Source organism: Corvus cornix, chromosome 12 (assembly GCF_000738735.6).
Source record: "Corvus cornix cornix isolate S_Up_H32 chromosome 12, ASM73873v5, whole genome shotgun sequence".
Classification (NCBI taxonomy): Eukaryota; Metazoa; Chordata; class Aves; order Passeriformes; family Corvidae; genus Corvus; species Corvus cornix.
The window spans coordinates 3,525,381-3,540,895 of record NC_046342.1 but is presented as its reverse complement, the minus strand read 5'-3'; the positions used below and the strand labels follow the sequence as shown (position 1 = coordinate 3,540,895).

Genomic DNA, 15,515 nt, shown 5'->3' with positions numbered 1-15,515 from the left:
TTGTTATTTTGTGTTTTTCAGCCTGAGATGATACGCTTTTGGCACGTATTATCACACTTTATTGATCTGGAAGAGAAAATTAAAGCGAAATTTGCTTTCCCTAGCTATACACAGCCTGTGATGTATTGTGGCTGTGAGAATACATGTGATTTAGCAGACTGTTATTTTGTAGAAAAAAAACCCAACTCAAACCAACCTGCAACATATCCTTCCAGTATCTTTAGAAGAATTTAAAGTGTGAAAAACCAAGGTAGCTGTAATACACTTAAGAGAGTTTTTGCTATTAGAAACAAGCCTGCATCAGTTTGTATGACTTCCAGATGAGTGTGCTGTGCTTTTTTAGCATGTGGGGCAGAAGAAATTTATTTTTTTGTGTATATGCAGGTGCTGCATTTAATTATCTACAAACCAATTTGACAATATATCAGGTTTAACATACTTTTTGCTTTGGCTTTACATCTCTTATGTAACCAGTGGCCTCAGTTGTTGTGAGTGGCACACTAGAAAGCCTGTTGGAAGGAGCTTTGAGATCCACTTCAGCAGCTTAACATTTGGATAAGATACTGGGAATTTGTGACCTGTAGAGTGCTTACAGGAGCTTGTTTACGACTGCTTCAGTGAACAGGAAGTTAAATATAGGCTTTGTCTGATTCTTCGCTTCAAATGAAGAGGAGAAGTTTCTTGTTTCAAACCCTCAGACAGAACTGGTTGGTGTGGTAGAGCATTTCAAGGAGCCTACTGGGCAGGGTTGGTATATAGGAGAGTAATAATGAAGATTGGGAATATTAAAAGTCCCTTTGGAAGGTGCTTGAGAAATATAGTGGAGTGAACTGTTTTCAGAGCTCCCTTGGATATTTCCTTTTGCAAACTCAAGTTACGTTGGATCCCTTGGAAGTGTGAGGTTTGCTAGAAGGTACCAAAAGATGGTTGTGCTGGCTCCTGATTAGGTAAAATGATCAGGCAGACATTTTTAAGTGCCAGGCTTGGGGTTTTGTCCTTCAGAACGTGTAGCACCTTGCCAAGCTTGAAGTTGTTACTGTCTGACCGGTGCATGCGTCTCCTGAGAAGACAGCCTCAGGTTCAGATTGCCTTTCATTTCCACTCAGGTGGCTGGGCCTCCTGTTAATTCTTTGTCCTTTACCTTCCAGAACATGCTGCAAGCCACAAAACAACCCCAAGGTATTTTAACAGCTTTAAGATTTTCGGTATGAGTGATTGAAAGCCTTGCAGATTATGCTGATCCTCGGGAGAGTAACAGGATAAGAAAAGGCCCAGATCAAAATCCCCTCCTTGACCCTGAGTTGTGTGTCATGTATGTTTTGCCATACTGAATTTTTTAATGTCACAAGGGATGAGGGTATCCTTGTATGAAATTCTCTTTAGAGTTTTATCTAGTTTCAAATGAAATGACTACCTTAGCTTTTAGTCCCTGATACTATGTCATATATTCTACTTAAATTAAGTACTAGATTTAGTGCACTGTCTTTGTCTAAAGTATGTTTGCTCTAACAGACCTCATTATTTTCCTTTCCAAACCTCAGAAATGAAATGTTGCCCTTCATCCTTGATTTTCCATGGCTTTGTTTACTTTCTTGCAGCACTTGCATTGAGATTTTTTTTCCCCCCTAACACAGAGCTCAGTTTTTTCTCTTTCAGTGTTTTTAGTTTGTTTTTTTAGTGGGTTTACAGGACATGAGAATATACCGTATAAAAGAATGTGCCTTCCTTTGGTACTTTCTCATGGGGAAAAAAATCACAATGAAGTGTCCAGTTGAGAAGTTATAGCTCATGTTTTCTTGCCTATGACCCTCAAGGGTCACCTGCTTAGGAAAATTAAACTGGTATTAAGTAGGGAACATGGATTTGCAATGTGATTATGTGGCTTTAACTCCCTGTGGATGTGCTTATAAGGTTGTTTCTGCTACAACTGCTTGGGACAGCTGCATTAATCAGCATGTTCATCCTTACCTAGTGAAGCTCTGCCAGTGGAATCCCTTGATGTAGATACAGTGACAGTGATAACATGACACTTTTAAGATAAAACTTGTTTTGCTGGAGGTGTTGATAAGGTAAAGAGTGAGGAGTGCTTTATTTGTCATTGTGATTAGCACGTATTTCAAGGAAAGAAGGATTAGATAAAAAAGTAGGGGCCCAAAATATATCTTTACCAGCCGAATTAATTTTTTCATTGGCAGTGTAAAGTTAGAAGGGGTTGCAGCGGGAGAGGAGGGCATCCTCTCTCGGTTGGGCATGAAAGATTTTACCTATCTATACAAACCTTGGTATATTTATTAAGAACGGGTGTCTACTTGAAATCACAGGGCAATCTGCAGTTCCATTTTCTCATAGAGTAAATTCAGTGGTGTTCTGAGCATTGGTATAATCTGGAGTACTGTATAACTGGCTGTCTTGCATTTCTCTGGCCTTTTTCAGATGCTTGAGAAAGCCCCAAATTTTGGTTAGTATTGATGTCTCAGAATTACGGTAGCAGAATAAACCGCTAGATAACAACTGCTCCTTGTGCTTTTGGCACAAGAATTTGTTTACCAGGGTGAAGTGAGCTTGTTTGGATAATCTTGCTTTTATTCTCTTAAGTCTTTCTGTGGGACTGATGTGCTCCTAGATTGTCTTTCTGTTTACTGTCATATGAGCAGAAAAGTTGCTTAAGGATTTGGATCTTCAGCCAAACAGCACCACATTCACTTGAAAGAGGTGCCCTAACTTGAATCTGTCTTAACAGAAACAATTCAGTTTTTGATGTACTAGGACACAAATTCCTTAAATTTTGTGAATTTAGTTACCAGGTAAGACTAAATTTAAATGAAGTACAAGGGGATCATGAAAAGTGAAATGATTGCCAAGCTGCTGGCTTTAAAATATGGCATAGAAGTAGCAGGATAGTCATGTAAATTGTTCCTTTCTGAAAAGATGTTTTTCTGCTGGCTGAAGTACACCACAGCTGAATGATTTTACCAAGATCATGGAAGCATCAAAACCAGTAGCCTATTCCTGGTTCTTTCCTTTGTATTTTGATAACCTCAGGTAGATTATGGTTATCTGAAGAACCTGTTAATCAAATCAACTGGGCACTTTGCTGACCTGTTAAGCTTCAGCAGAGAGATGTAAGAATTGCTGCATTTCTCGTGGCTTTAAGTGTTTTACCAGTGTTCAGACAGAAGTCGTGCTGTCTGATAAAACAGCAGGATGCCATTAGGGGCCTGCCAAATGTAAGTGTTTTCTGCTTCCCCGTGTAGAAGACGACAAGTGTAGCTGGGGCAAAATGTTTGTTTAGCTTTATCTTCACAGTTAGAGAAAATTCTGTTGCACGTGCCCCTCCATTCACTCTCAAACACTGTTGTAACTGCCAAAATGCTCTGGTGTATCTCTGTCTGCATATGTGAGATTAAAGCCCTCTTGGGTACTGAAATTCCAGCTCACATGAGGCAGTGAAGCTGTTAGTGCCTTGCATTCCATGGAGGAGTAGGTGGAGCTTATGCAGACAACATATTAAAAGTCAGAGTGTTAATGTTTTTGTTAAGAGCTGCTGTTTGTGTATCACCTGCTGTTCTGGCAGAACATCCTCAGGTCAGGATGCTGCTCTGATGTGGTCTGGTGGTGACAAGAGGCAGAGGGAGAGCCCAAGCCATGGCTGAGCAGATGTTTGTTTCTGGCCACAGAGGTGAGAAGATGGGTGTAATACCAATGTTTGCTTGTTTGGGCCTTAAACTCATTCTCTAACAACACGAGTTGTACTGAATGGGTGTTGCCACAGATTTCCTGAAGGCAGAGATCCTGCAGTCCTCAGCTCCTTTAAGAGAGCCAGTTGCTTGGAATCCCCTTATCTAACACTGTTCATTTCCATATAATTAATTCTCAGGCAGCTCAGAAAAAGGGCAATGTATAGATTGAGGAGAAGATGGATCAGAGTGGTGTCACAGCCCACAGTGTGTCATAGGAATTGCAAAGCTGCTTTACAGTGAGCTTGAAGTGAACCAAATCAAACACTGGTTTTCAGAGGCCGTAAGGGTGAGATTAGCTGGCTTGTGATGGTTCTTTGTGGCAAGTTTGTGTTTGGCTTTGATGCATAACTCTTAGACTTGATAGGTTTAAATCTATATGTTGTCCTAATTCCTAAGGAAACAAAACATTTGTGCTGCTTCCTGAGTACTGGAGCCAGCTTCTGCTCCTTACCAGCTGACTTTGCTCTCCCCTCCCTTTGCACAGGACATGTTGTTGTTCACAGTGTGCTCTTTGGATGGAGTGTCTGGATCTTGACTGTGGGGTCAGTTTCTTCAAGCTGAGAAACATTTCCCTTCACAGATGCTAAGTGGCTGCTTACCAGTAGACATGCTTTGAAAATTTCCTTGTCACAGGTGGGAGTGGGATGTGGCATCTTGGCTTAGCTTTCCTCTGTAGTCTACATGGAAAGCAAAGACAAAGGAAAAGTGTTGAATATCTGCTTAAGTTTTCTGAGTAGCAGAGTATTGCAGGACTGTACTCTGAAGGTAAAGAGGAAAGTGCAACTTTTTTTTTTAAGCATTGTGAAATGGAAAACTGCACATATAAACGCAGCATGATGTTTTCCTTGTTAGCAGTGGTAGAAGAACTTTTCACCTCTGGCCCTAATGAGGCCTGTTTGTCTTCTGTGTTTAAAGTCTCAAATATGTGGGGTGGCAAGTCACTGCAAAGGGATTTTTGCTTAAGTCAGGTCTCAGTCAGCAGCTTAATAGAATGTGGTTTCTATAACTGGTGGAGAAGGTTTTTGAGCAGTTAATGCATATCATGCAAGTTTTGCTGCAGTTGCTATTTTTTCTATACTTTCTTCTTTAATTATTTTTTTATTTTGGGGAAGTAAGTAGCTGAGTTATTGGGGTAAAGGACAAGAAGCCTGCATTGTGCATCTGCATTGTCACCTGAGGAGTGAATCAGCTCAGTCATAAGAGTTGAGCTGTAGTGAGTTGTCCGGCCATTTTCTGGCAGGCAAGAGTTCCTGTCAGTGGCTTCAGTGTATGGGTAAAGAAAATCCAGTGTGAGTCTGTCTCTGCTGCTGCAGGAGATGCATTTAATAATATCCATGTCTTCGCTGAAGGGACTTCTGCTTGAGGCAAAAGCTCTTTCCGTTTTTTTTTGTTGTTTGCCCAAGTAAACTTTTTTATCATTGGAAGAAGATACTGAAGTTTTCAAATCCATGTTGTTCCCAGAAGGGGGCAGGGGAGACTTGTGAGTTGTGGAGTTTGATTAAAAAGTACTTTTGTTTGGTTTTGTGACACTTCCGTGCTGGCTTTCGGGCACAGCAGGCACTGCCGCCGCTCTGGCAGCGGGAGCGTGGCACGATGAAACGCCTGCTCAGTGCCAGGAGCCTGCAGCAGGGACCTGGCCTGCAAGCCTTCCGTGCCTTGGCTCTCCTTTCTCTTGGGGAGCATTGCAGCAGCTCAGAGTTCTCTCCTGCAGTTCCCCCATATCTGATATACTGAAATGATATTCATGAAAAGACATGAGAGAATATAGTTGTCATTAACATCCCCATTTCTATACCAAGAGCAATCTGGATGGTTGGCATCTACGTGGGTGAAAATCTTAGTTCCTTATTCTGTCATCTAGATTTTTATTCTTAATTAAAGCTGGAAAGAAGCATCTCCATGCAGCTTTATTAGGGATTTTCAGGAGGGTCTAGGTTTGCTCTTCACAGACCTAACTTCCATTTGCTAAAGACACTCAGCCTGGCCAACAGTGAGAAGGCAGCTGTTTTGCCAAATGTTTTGGAAATGGGGTCATGCAACTCCAGCAAGTTTGTTTTATGTCTGCAAAGTGGCCTGGGGTTTCTTTGACAGCCTGGAATACAGGCAGAACAAACGGCCATGTTAGTCTGCATTTCTGTCTTTGAATTGGGGAAGCAGCTACTTTCTCACAGGAAGTGCTTTTTGTAACGTTCCTGATAATTTTGACATAACTTCTACCTCCACATCGGCTGTAAAAGGGTAAACAAAGACACTGCCAAATAAGGGGGCTGGATGAGTGCACAGACTTGCTTGAGGTATTTGGTGCTTTTTATGCCCGAGTCATCAGCTGCAAGATCTCCTGGCTCCTGTGTCTTAAGACAAGGTTCAAAGAGGAACCAGCAGTCAGAAGCAAATGGAAACAGAGTGGGGGATTATTTGAGAGAATTTGAGCCATGGGAGCCCATGGGACCTGATGGTGCTGTGGTGCCAGTCTTGGTCATTTTGGAGAGGTGCTGGCACATCTCTGATCACTTATCTTTAAAGTAGGCCCAAAGAATAATCCAAGGAGGTCAATCTCACTTGACTCCTGGGAACAGTCATGGGTCAGGTCCTTTTGGTACACCTTGCCTGTGTGGAACATGTGAAGGAGTGTGACTGGGAACAGTTAGTATGGATTTACTGACTATAAGTTGTGTCTGACGCACCTCATTCTCTTCTGTGATAAAATAATCGGATTTGTGGATGAGGAAGAGCACTAGAGGCCATTTAGCTTAAGTTTACTGGGTGTTTTCACACTCTCCCACAGTATTCTTGTATGCAAGTTGGGACATTACAGACTGGATGGGTGGAGTATGAATTCAAGCACATCAGGGAATTCTGAAGAGTAAATGGAGTCAGAGGCGGATGAACGGGTGATTCATAGAGCTCTTTCCACACAGCAGGACGTTAGCTTCTGAAAGTAGGCTCTTAATCAGTCATTTTTTTTCCTCCTGAATGTCATTCTTTGCCACAATGTGATAAGAGTGGATGGAAGACAGTATTTAAGAGGCTGTCTGGTTGAAATTCATCAGTCTGGCTCATTATCAGTGTAGAAGATTAATCTGTCTTTTCTTGGGAAGAAGTAGGGGGAGTTAACATGAATGTTCTTCAAGATTACCTTGTTTTGTTTTTCATTCACTCACGTGTATATGTGATTGAACTATAGCTAAATACAATACATGGTAGTTTTGGAGATTTCAGTCATACCTAGGGAGGATGTGTTTGGAATGCTGTGAGGTTAGTTTGAAAAGAAGGAAAACAATCAGTCAAAACAAAGTAATTTTGTTTTCAGCAGGTTACAGCCTCTTTGGGTTTGACAAACTTGCCGTTACAAAAGGTGATCTGGAGGTTTTCCGTCAGTCCAGACCTAATATGTACTTTGAATTCTCTTCAGTGTTCCTAAGATACTGTGGAGCATCTGATGGATCTTTTCAGGATTTGCAGTCTGGAAAGAATACTGTTTTATTGGATCTGGTCAGGCTAAGGTGTATATACTTGTGCCCAAGGAACTGTAATTGCAGAATTCAATGTATGGTGTTTGCTTTGGGAATTTTTTTCCTTTCCAATACTGCTATTACTGCCTTGCTGCAGCCAGTGGTATGTGTTGGCATTAAGAATTCAGTTTAAGCTATCTAGTGTGGTAGTGTGCTAAATTAAGGCGCCAGTTATGAGCAAAGAGGTTAATGGTCTTACATAATGTTGGTCTTGAGGTTTTTTGCTGCTGCAGAATCAAAAATAGCAATTAGAAGTTCATTTTTTGTCCTAGTTGTGTATTTTTCTGTGGGGATCAATTATCTGCAGCAACTGACTTTCTAATCAAAGCTGTTTTTTTCTGTTTTAAAAGCATCATAATTTAAAAGTTGAAAACAGTACTAAAAATCCAAGTTCACCACAAGCTGCTTATATTTGTCTTTCAGTTAGTGGTCTCTTGAAAAGCTGTAGATCATTCTTATTTTATCAGAACTGCCTAAGGAATGTAATTTTAGCTCCTCTGCTTTTATGGCTTTTGTAATAATTCTTCATGGGTTCAGCTCCTTATGGCTTTTGTGTGTCTGTTAACCCTGTAGCTTCTCTGTGCAGTTACTGGTTAAAACTCTTTAACTCTTGCCTGCACTTTGCTATTGCACTATGTAGTCTGAAACAGCCAAAACCATGGAGTGTTCTTACAGATGCATCTGAGATCTTCTGTTGTGTTAGCCAGTACTTTTTTTTTCTTCTGAGAACACTTTGCCATTTGTCCCAAATGGGAACTGACTGTATCCATTAGGATTAGCTTGTATGTGTGTCTAATCTCATCCTGAATCTCCATTCACAGAGATGCTGGCAGTGTGTTCCTTCCTGTGGAGGTTTCCCTTCATGTCTAGTCCCACATTTTTTGTAATTGTGGAATTCATAATGCATTGTAACATTGATTACCTTATGTAGAAAAAATGTGTATGTTCACCTCCACGGCAGCATGGATTGCTTTACATCTGTGCACTGTTAAGTGGCAAGGGGAATGATTCCTGGTTACGTTGTCTAGGGAAGATTCAGGACTTGCTTTGTAGACTCCATTCAGAAGTGTCCAAATGGTGTCTTGTTGGAAGGTGAAAAAAACCCAAAAGAACAGGGGGAGAGTTGTCCTCAAATTCTTGGTGTCTGATGTCTGTGAAAAAGAAAGATTTATGTAACTGAATGTGCTGCATTCTGCTCCTTGGCTTTCCTTCTGAGGTGCTAGGATGTTCTTGCAGGGCATTGCTGCTCTCACTTCCTGACAGCCCACCTGGGCTTAGTGCCTGCTGAGGCTCTGCTTTGGTACATGAGCTGGGGAGCTGTGAACCACATTCACTAGACTTGCCCTAATTTTTTAGCATATGATAATTTGTGCTTTTCAGTCTTTCCTTGATGAAATGTCTGCTTCCAGGGTAGTCAGCAGCCTGCATGAGGAGATAAGCTGAATTGGGATTTGAGGAGGGAAGCACTAAGCAGATCTGCAGCTGGGTATGTGACAGCCACAAAGAAGAGTCCCCTCCAAACATCACTGGCTGTGGCTTTCCCTACTTGCATTAGAGATTCCATTAAAAGTCCGGTCTTTGAGCAGCGATCTTACAAATTTTTCTAATCTCTCTCTGCTGATGAGAACGGTGAGGCAAGACATAGTATTAATGTGTAATAGCAGTGGGCTGGTAGCTGAGCAGCAGTCCCCCAAGGGTAGGATTCATAATCCTCTTAAAGGAGAGGAGGATCAGAAGCTTTGGAAGGTCACCTTTTGCAGGGTGAGAAGCAATCCGTATGCAAAGCTCTGTTGCCTTTCTGATCCGTTCCTCTCCCATGTTCATATTTCATCTTACAGCAGCAGGAAATAGATCTAGATGAATCCTGCAAGAGTCTTGACCCCTGTAAAACTCCCACTGCCTCAGGTGTGACTACCTGCCAGAAGACAGCTGTGTCTATATGGGTTGATAATCTTGCGTGACAGGGTTATGAAGTTGCACTGTATAGAGATACAGGTCTGTTCCTCATGAGACACTCTGAGCGTGCTTTGATCTAAAAGGGATGACCATGTGCTTCTGCTTAATGCTCTGCAGCTTCACCACAGTTTTACCTTTGCCTTATTTTGTTGCACCTGTATTTTGCTTGTGTTGGAGAGTTGTGAGAAATTCAGATGCCTAAATGCAGTCCTAAATGATGGCTTTACTAAATTTTCTTAAAGTGCAATATGTTAGTGACTGTCAGCAGTCAGAAATTTATTAAGATTAACTTCTTGCTTGTGAGTTACGATATTTTAGTGATGTGTTGAGACAGAGATGTAGCATTTGTTCGTGAACTTAGTGTTTTCTTTGAAACACCTACTTGTTTTTGTAAGATTGTCCAAATACAGTGGAAACTTGCAGCTTGTTCAAGACGCAGCCACAACTTAATCTCTGCATTTGGAGGAGTGAATTCTGCATGGAAGTGGCCCAGACTGTTTCTTGAGTGTGCTGTCCTCCACATGGCAGCCAGATGGCAAGTAGAAATTGAATTTTCTGCATCTCTGAAGCAAATCCGGGCCTTCCAGGAATCCCCAGTTTGATGAATGCAGTGTCCAGAGTTAGGTGTTACAAGCAGTGATGAGAGCTTGCTACAGCAGGTGTTGATCATGAGGAAACCTTAGTGAAATTCTCCTGAGAAGACTACGATGTCCCTACCATTAAGGGATTGCTGTGCACGGCCGAGGGTGACGTGTGTCTGCTCTCCAGCAGATGAGGGGTACGTACATAGATGCAGCTTTTGGAGCTGTGTTGGCACAAGAGCCCTTTCATGGTGAGACAGGGGACAAATGAATAGTTCCAGCTTCATGTCACCTTCAGTGTTGTTGCAACTCCATTGCTTCACAGGAACTGCTGCAGTGGTTTCCTACACAGAGCCCTTTAGATGGGTCAACTCTTCCTTCCTAAAAAGCTTCGTTGTGCAGAAGCAGTCAGCTTTCTGAAGTGACTTTTTTAATAGTTTAACCAAGGTAAAGAGAACCTTGGATGTAACCCAGGCAGCAGTTTCTAAGAATTCTTTGTTGTTCATGAATCAGTGTTGTTTGTATAATGTTGTTGTCACTGTTCCCTCTGGCTTTGCTCCCCAGTACTGCTTGTGCATGCTGCTGCTGTTTGTCATGCCCTATTTAATCACAACAGGCTGTTCCTCACTCTCCTGTATATATTTTAGCAGCTCTTTTGCTCTGAAAATAATGCTGGTGTCAAATAAATTAAAGATTGATTTTTTGAGGAAATAGAGCATTTTAAATATTAATGGTGTGTTGTGGAAGGTGAAAACATGAAGAATTAGATTGCAGATTTTTTAATGTACAGTTTAAATCTTTTGAACCAAAGTGGTTATGTATAACTATTAGGTGTGATATTTTATCTATGTTGAGTAAGAGAGCAGCTTCACAGTTGCTTGGAGCTGGACTTCTGCTGTGCCTTGGTTCCTACTTTCTCCCATTTTTTGATGCTGGGGGATTGTTGGTCAGGTGTATTGGGGACCTAATCCAACTGAAAACTGAAGGCTTTTTGTTTTGTTTTATATATTGCTGTTTTGTTTTCCTACCAGATTGGGTACTTACTGTAGCTGTCTGCAGGAGTGCTGATGCTGGTGTAAAGAGGATGTCAGGAGAGGTGAAAAAGTCAAATGATGTTTCTGCTGCAAGTGACAGCTCTTGTCTCTTTAAAGTCAGGGAGTGAGACTGTTCTCTGAGCGTGTGTTTGCAGGGCAGCTGGAGCTGAATGGAACTGGCTCTGCTACTCTTGTGCCTGCCCTTGCCCTGCTCAGTGATTGTCCCCTTTTACTTTCGTTGGGCACTGGCACTAAACCAGTTCAGGAAGCCACATTGGCAAAAACAACTTTTCTTTTCTTCCGGGTTAACTTGTTTGCCAGGCTGGTTTCTGAGCAGGATCAGTGAGTGCCAGTGCTGACTCAGGAGAGAGGATGGGTTTGAAGAATGCTGACTTAGATTTACTTAACCTGTCATGGAACTATAGCCTGAGATGCGTATTAAGGAACAAAGGATAAGGTTTGCCAATTAGCAATTTTTTCAGTTTTGTGTCTTCGTGGATTGATGTGATGACATCTACAAAAAAGGCTGCTGAACATCTTAGAGACTTATTTTTTTGCCTTCTAGAGCAGACGCAACAGAAACTGTAGAAAGCTGGTTTCGTTGAAGCTGTTTCATTAACATGTCTCCTGCCCTGTTCTGGAAGTCAGATCTTTATTCAGTCTTTTGTGCCTTGTTCTCAATGAGAAGGCCTTTCACAATGGTGTGTGTCTGATGCAGGTACCTGTCACCAGCTGAAAGCAGAGAACCAAGTATTTCCCAGTAGGTTCTCAGGCAGCCATCAAAAAAGGAGGTATTTTCAGTTGGTTTTGTTTCAAACAGTATTTGAGCTGGTAATTTGGGAAAACCTTCCGTCTGTTTCTTTCATGATTGTTTATAAAGCATGCTAGCATGGCATCATGCTTAGTGCTTATTCTGCTTTTCAGTATTTCTGTTTGTATTTCCATGTTCAAATAAAAATTCAGCTGCAATCTGAAGAGTTGCCAAAACTGCAGATAGGCTCCCCTGTTCACTCTTTGAATGTCACAGTCTTCAAATTAGTGGGAATCTGCACATCACGTAGGCTTGTGTTTCTTGAATGGAAGATTACCAAGATAGTTAGTGGTTATGCAATTTCTGGGAGAGTTTTGTTGCAGAACTTGGCCCAAAGCTGTTCATTCGCATTAGTGACTTGGTTAGTCATGTTTTTATGTTTATTTCAGCATGCAGACTGCAAAAATGACATATAATTTTGGACAAGCAACAGCTTGAGGGAGCTCAGTAGCCATGCCTTGGCTGTAGGATAGGCATCAGTGTGACCTCATTTTGCCTCATTAAAGAGACCCTTCACGGTTGCAAGCGGTGGCAGTGAAGTCCCCTACGTGTTCAGTTTAGTCAGTGATCCTGTTCTACAGCAGCCACGGAACAAGGTGAGCTGGGAATGCAAGCACTGGCTTTAGGCACAAGGATAACCATCAGCAATTCAGGCACCTTCTGCTGATACAACTGTTTGTACAGCTGCACAATAGATTGGGGATCTGACCTGGGTTGAAAAGTAATCCTTAAAAAAAACAAAACAAAGTGCTGGTTTATTTTTAACTGTGATCAGTTTTGATTCATGGTGAGGCTGCAAACAGTTGTACCAGTGCAGCAGAGTTGAGTGGGAGGGTGGTGTTCATGCTGTTCCAGATGTCAAAGGATTGCCCGCCTGTGTAACCATGGTCTGAAGAAATAACTGAAGGAGGAGTTAGACACTGATTTGGCTCAATCGGTGCCAGAAGGAATCTCAACATAGTATTGGGTGGTTTTTTTTTAAAGCCAAGCATTTGGATGGCATTGGTTCCATTGTGGAGGATCACTTTATATAGAGCAACCAAGACAAGCAAGCTTTTTTCAACCCAAAACCTGCCCTGTTTTACCAGCCTAAAGAGAATGTGGTGGATGAATAAAGTATCAATGTGCACTTTTTTCTTGTGCAGACCAAACTTTTGATGTATGTGTTTTCTCTGGCATTTCCCTATAAGAGCTGGAGGCCTTGGTGTTCACCTGGGTTTTCTTAATTCACTGGTTTTACACATTCTGAAAGTAGAAAAAAAAAATTCGGATAGATTAAATTTTTTTGCTTGACTTTTAGCTTCAAATTCTATTGTTCGGGTTTTTTTTTCTCTTTTGTGTTTTCCTTTATCTTCCCTTATTTCTTACAAGATTGTGGAGAGCAAAGATCCAGAAAACACTTCTTTCTCTTTTTTATGTTGCCCACATAAGGCCTGAAACTGTGTGTGCTCTTGCTCTTGAACTGGGGGAGTTGACTGTTTTTCCTGTTGCAGAATCCTCACTTTGGCACCTGTGCTTTGCTTTCTCTGTGTGACAAGTGTAAGGTGCAGCACACTGATTGTTCCTTTCAGTTCCTGTCAAGCACCCTCTGAAGCCTGAAAAAACTGCTCTTACTGCTGCACAAGTACTTCATTTTTCTGGGATTTTGGTGTTTCTGCTGGAAGTTTCCTCTTGTTTCTTCTCCACAGAAGCTGGAAGATTCTTGTCCCATCTTTCCACCAGCTTTCCAGGTGTCTGTACTAGCTAGGAGTCTGAGGGACGCAAGGCTGAGGTGCACAACCATTTCTCCTTGTCCAGGCTGTGTGGAGGTGTGAGTGGAGCTCAAGCTCCAGAGGTGTTTGCACATGTGGATGACGACAGCACCTTGCAGCTTGAATGCCAGCAGTTCCTCTGTAGGAGATTAGGCTGGATTGTTTTCCTTGGCTCTGGCATGATGCCTCCAAGGTCTTCGGAGGCATTTCTAGCCAGGAGAAGATGAGGTAAGTACTTAGGAGGTGCCAGTTTTCTCTTCCCCCCTGTTGTAGCACAAACCTGAGACCTGCTCGCCTGACTGCAGTGGATTCTGCTCAGTTTGGTGGGGCAGCCCTTCCCAGTGCTGAGCAGCCCTTCCCAGTGCCATCTATCTGGCTGAGCTCTGCCCACGCTCCCACAGAATCACACCTCCCTCTTCCTGCCAGCAGTGCTCACTGTGCAATGCATTTGTCCTCTGGTTCAGCACAGCCATCACCAGCTCTGACTCATTCTCTTGCTGTCAGCAAGTGTGGTGCATTTACCTGCTCATCTGTCTTGCTTTGCAATGCTGTTGAGAGTGTAGAATTTGGTACCCACAGCTGACATGAAAGTGCAGCTTTTGAAGAGACTCCTCCTCATGCTGAACTCAGCATAGTCATTCCATCATCTTCCTGCTGGAGAGGCATTTGAGTGGTTACTTTTGGGTGCAGGACTTCTTAGGGATGTGGCTGCCTTATTTAAGCCTCACTGTCACGAAGAGGCCAAGGTCTGTGACTAAAGAGTAGGTATACTTTATTTTAGATGAAAATTTAAACATAAGATTTTTTGAGACAGGAGGTAAAATCGTGTCCTCTGCTTATTCAGCCCATAAGTTGAGTTACAAATTCTTTCTGAGATAGTCTTTGAGCTGGGCTTCTTCAGTGGGAATGACATGAATCTTTTTCCCTGTCATGCTGTGAATGCAAGGACAATTTTCTGCCTGTTGATGAGTTTCTGAGCCCCTTTAATGTAAATTCAAATAATGTCTTTTCTTGGTGTGTTAGGCTGATTCATTGTGGCTTTTGACTGTTGAAAGTATGTTCCTTTCTAACTGTCTCTAACCACTGGATTGGAAAGCTGTGCAGAACAGCAGCTTTTGCGTTGGAATAATTTTAAAATAACCTGTGGAGACTTCTTCTTTGTGAAGCCAGAAATTAGCTCACAGAAAGCTGAGCAATGAGGCTTCACAAGCATTGATCTTCCCTAAGCCCTTCTCTGACACATGAAAGCATGTGTCATAATCTCATGTCTCCTATAAAATGCAAAGCTGATACTGGATGACCCTGCTCTCTTAGGTACAAGCTTGGAAAAAAGTCTTCTGGGCTGGTACTGATAAAGCAACCTTTTGTCGTATGTATTCCATCAGGTCTTGCTGCTATGGAAACTCTCAGGCTTGAACTGCAGCCAATGCTTTGGAACAGAGAAGGAAGGTGCCCTTTTCTACCAAGGCAGGGTGTATTTGTGGCAAGGTGCAGCAGGAGGATTCAGCAGCTCATCCCTCTTGCTCATCCTCTGTGCCTACTGGAGAGGAAAGAGTGGTGACGACCAGACCAGGACTGGACTTTCTTGCAGCCTTTGCAGTGACACTGATAGCAGTGACAAGGACTGGCACATCCCCAGGCAGCCAGTGTGCTGCGTTTCTCCAGTGAGGAAGGGGAAGCCTGGAGAAAAGAGCAAGGGAATTAAATCATATTATCCCTGTTACGTGCAGCCCTCCACTGCTCCCCAGCATGATGTTATCACAGTAGTGCCAGCTTGTCCAGCATCAGGCCAGACAGGAATACAAGCTGGAAGAGGCCATTTGAGCCCCAGCTTGGGTTACCCACACGTACAGACAGCTGCTTGACAGGTGTTCACAAAATGTTGCAGAGTACCTGCTCCGTATGTTGCTGAATGTGACAAACCTTCCCTGTTCATGATTGTGTGCTAAGACTTGGCTTAAAAAAAAAAAAAAATGAGAGAGGAAAACAGAGAGAGAGGCTACTGCATTAGCGTGCCAGTGTGAGAAAATGGGTATTGTGTGTGTCCTGGGTCTGAATCCCTAACAAGGACTCCCAGTACCTCATCCCTCCCGGAAAGCATGCTATGCTTTATGCGTAGGTGACAGCAGA

General features: G+C 42.5%; 1 protein-coding gene across 3 annotated transcripts in view; it reads left to right on the top strand.

Moving 5' to 3' along the window:
- Window positions 1–15,515, top strand: part of IP6K1 (inositol hexakisphosphate kinase 1) — a 37,090-nt gene that overhangs the window by 7,681 nt on the left and 13,894 nt on the right. The window contains exon 1 of one of the 3 annotated variants that reach the window (XM_019280402.2): window positions 6,583–6,678. The exons of the other annotated variants lie outside the window; for them this stretch is intronic. The gene's annotated coding sequence lies outside the window, so the exon portion shown is untranslated. Of the gene's footprint in view, window positions 1–6,582; window positions 6,679–15,515 lie in introns of those variants that run through there. 3 annotated transcript variants of the gene reach the window in all.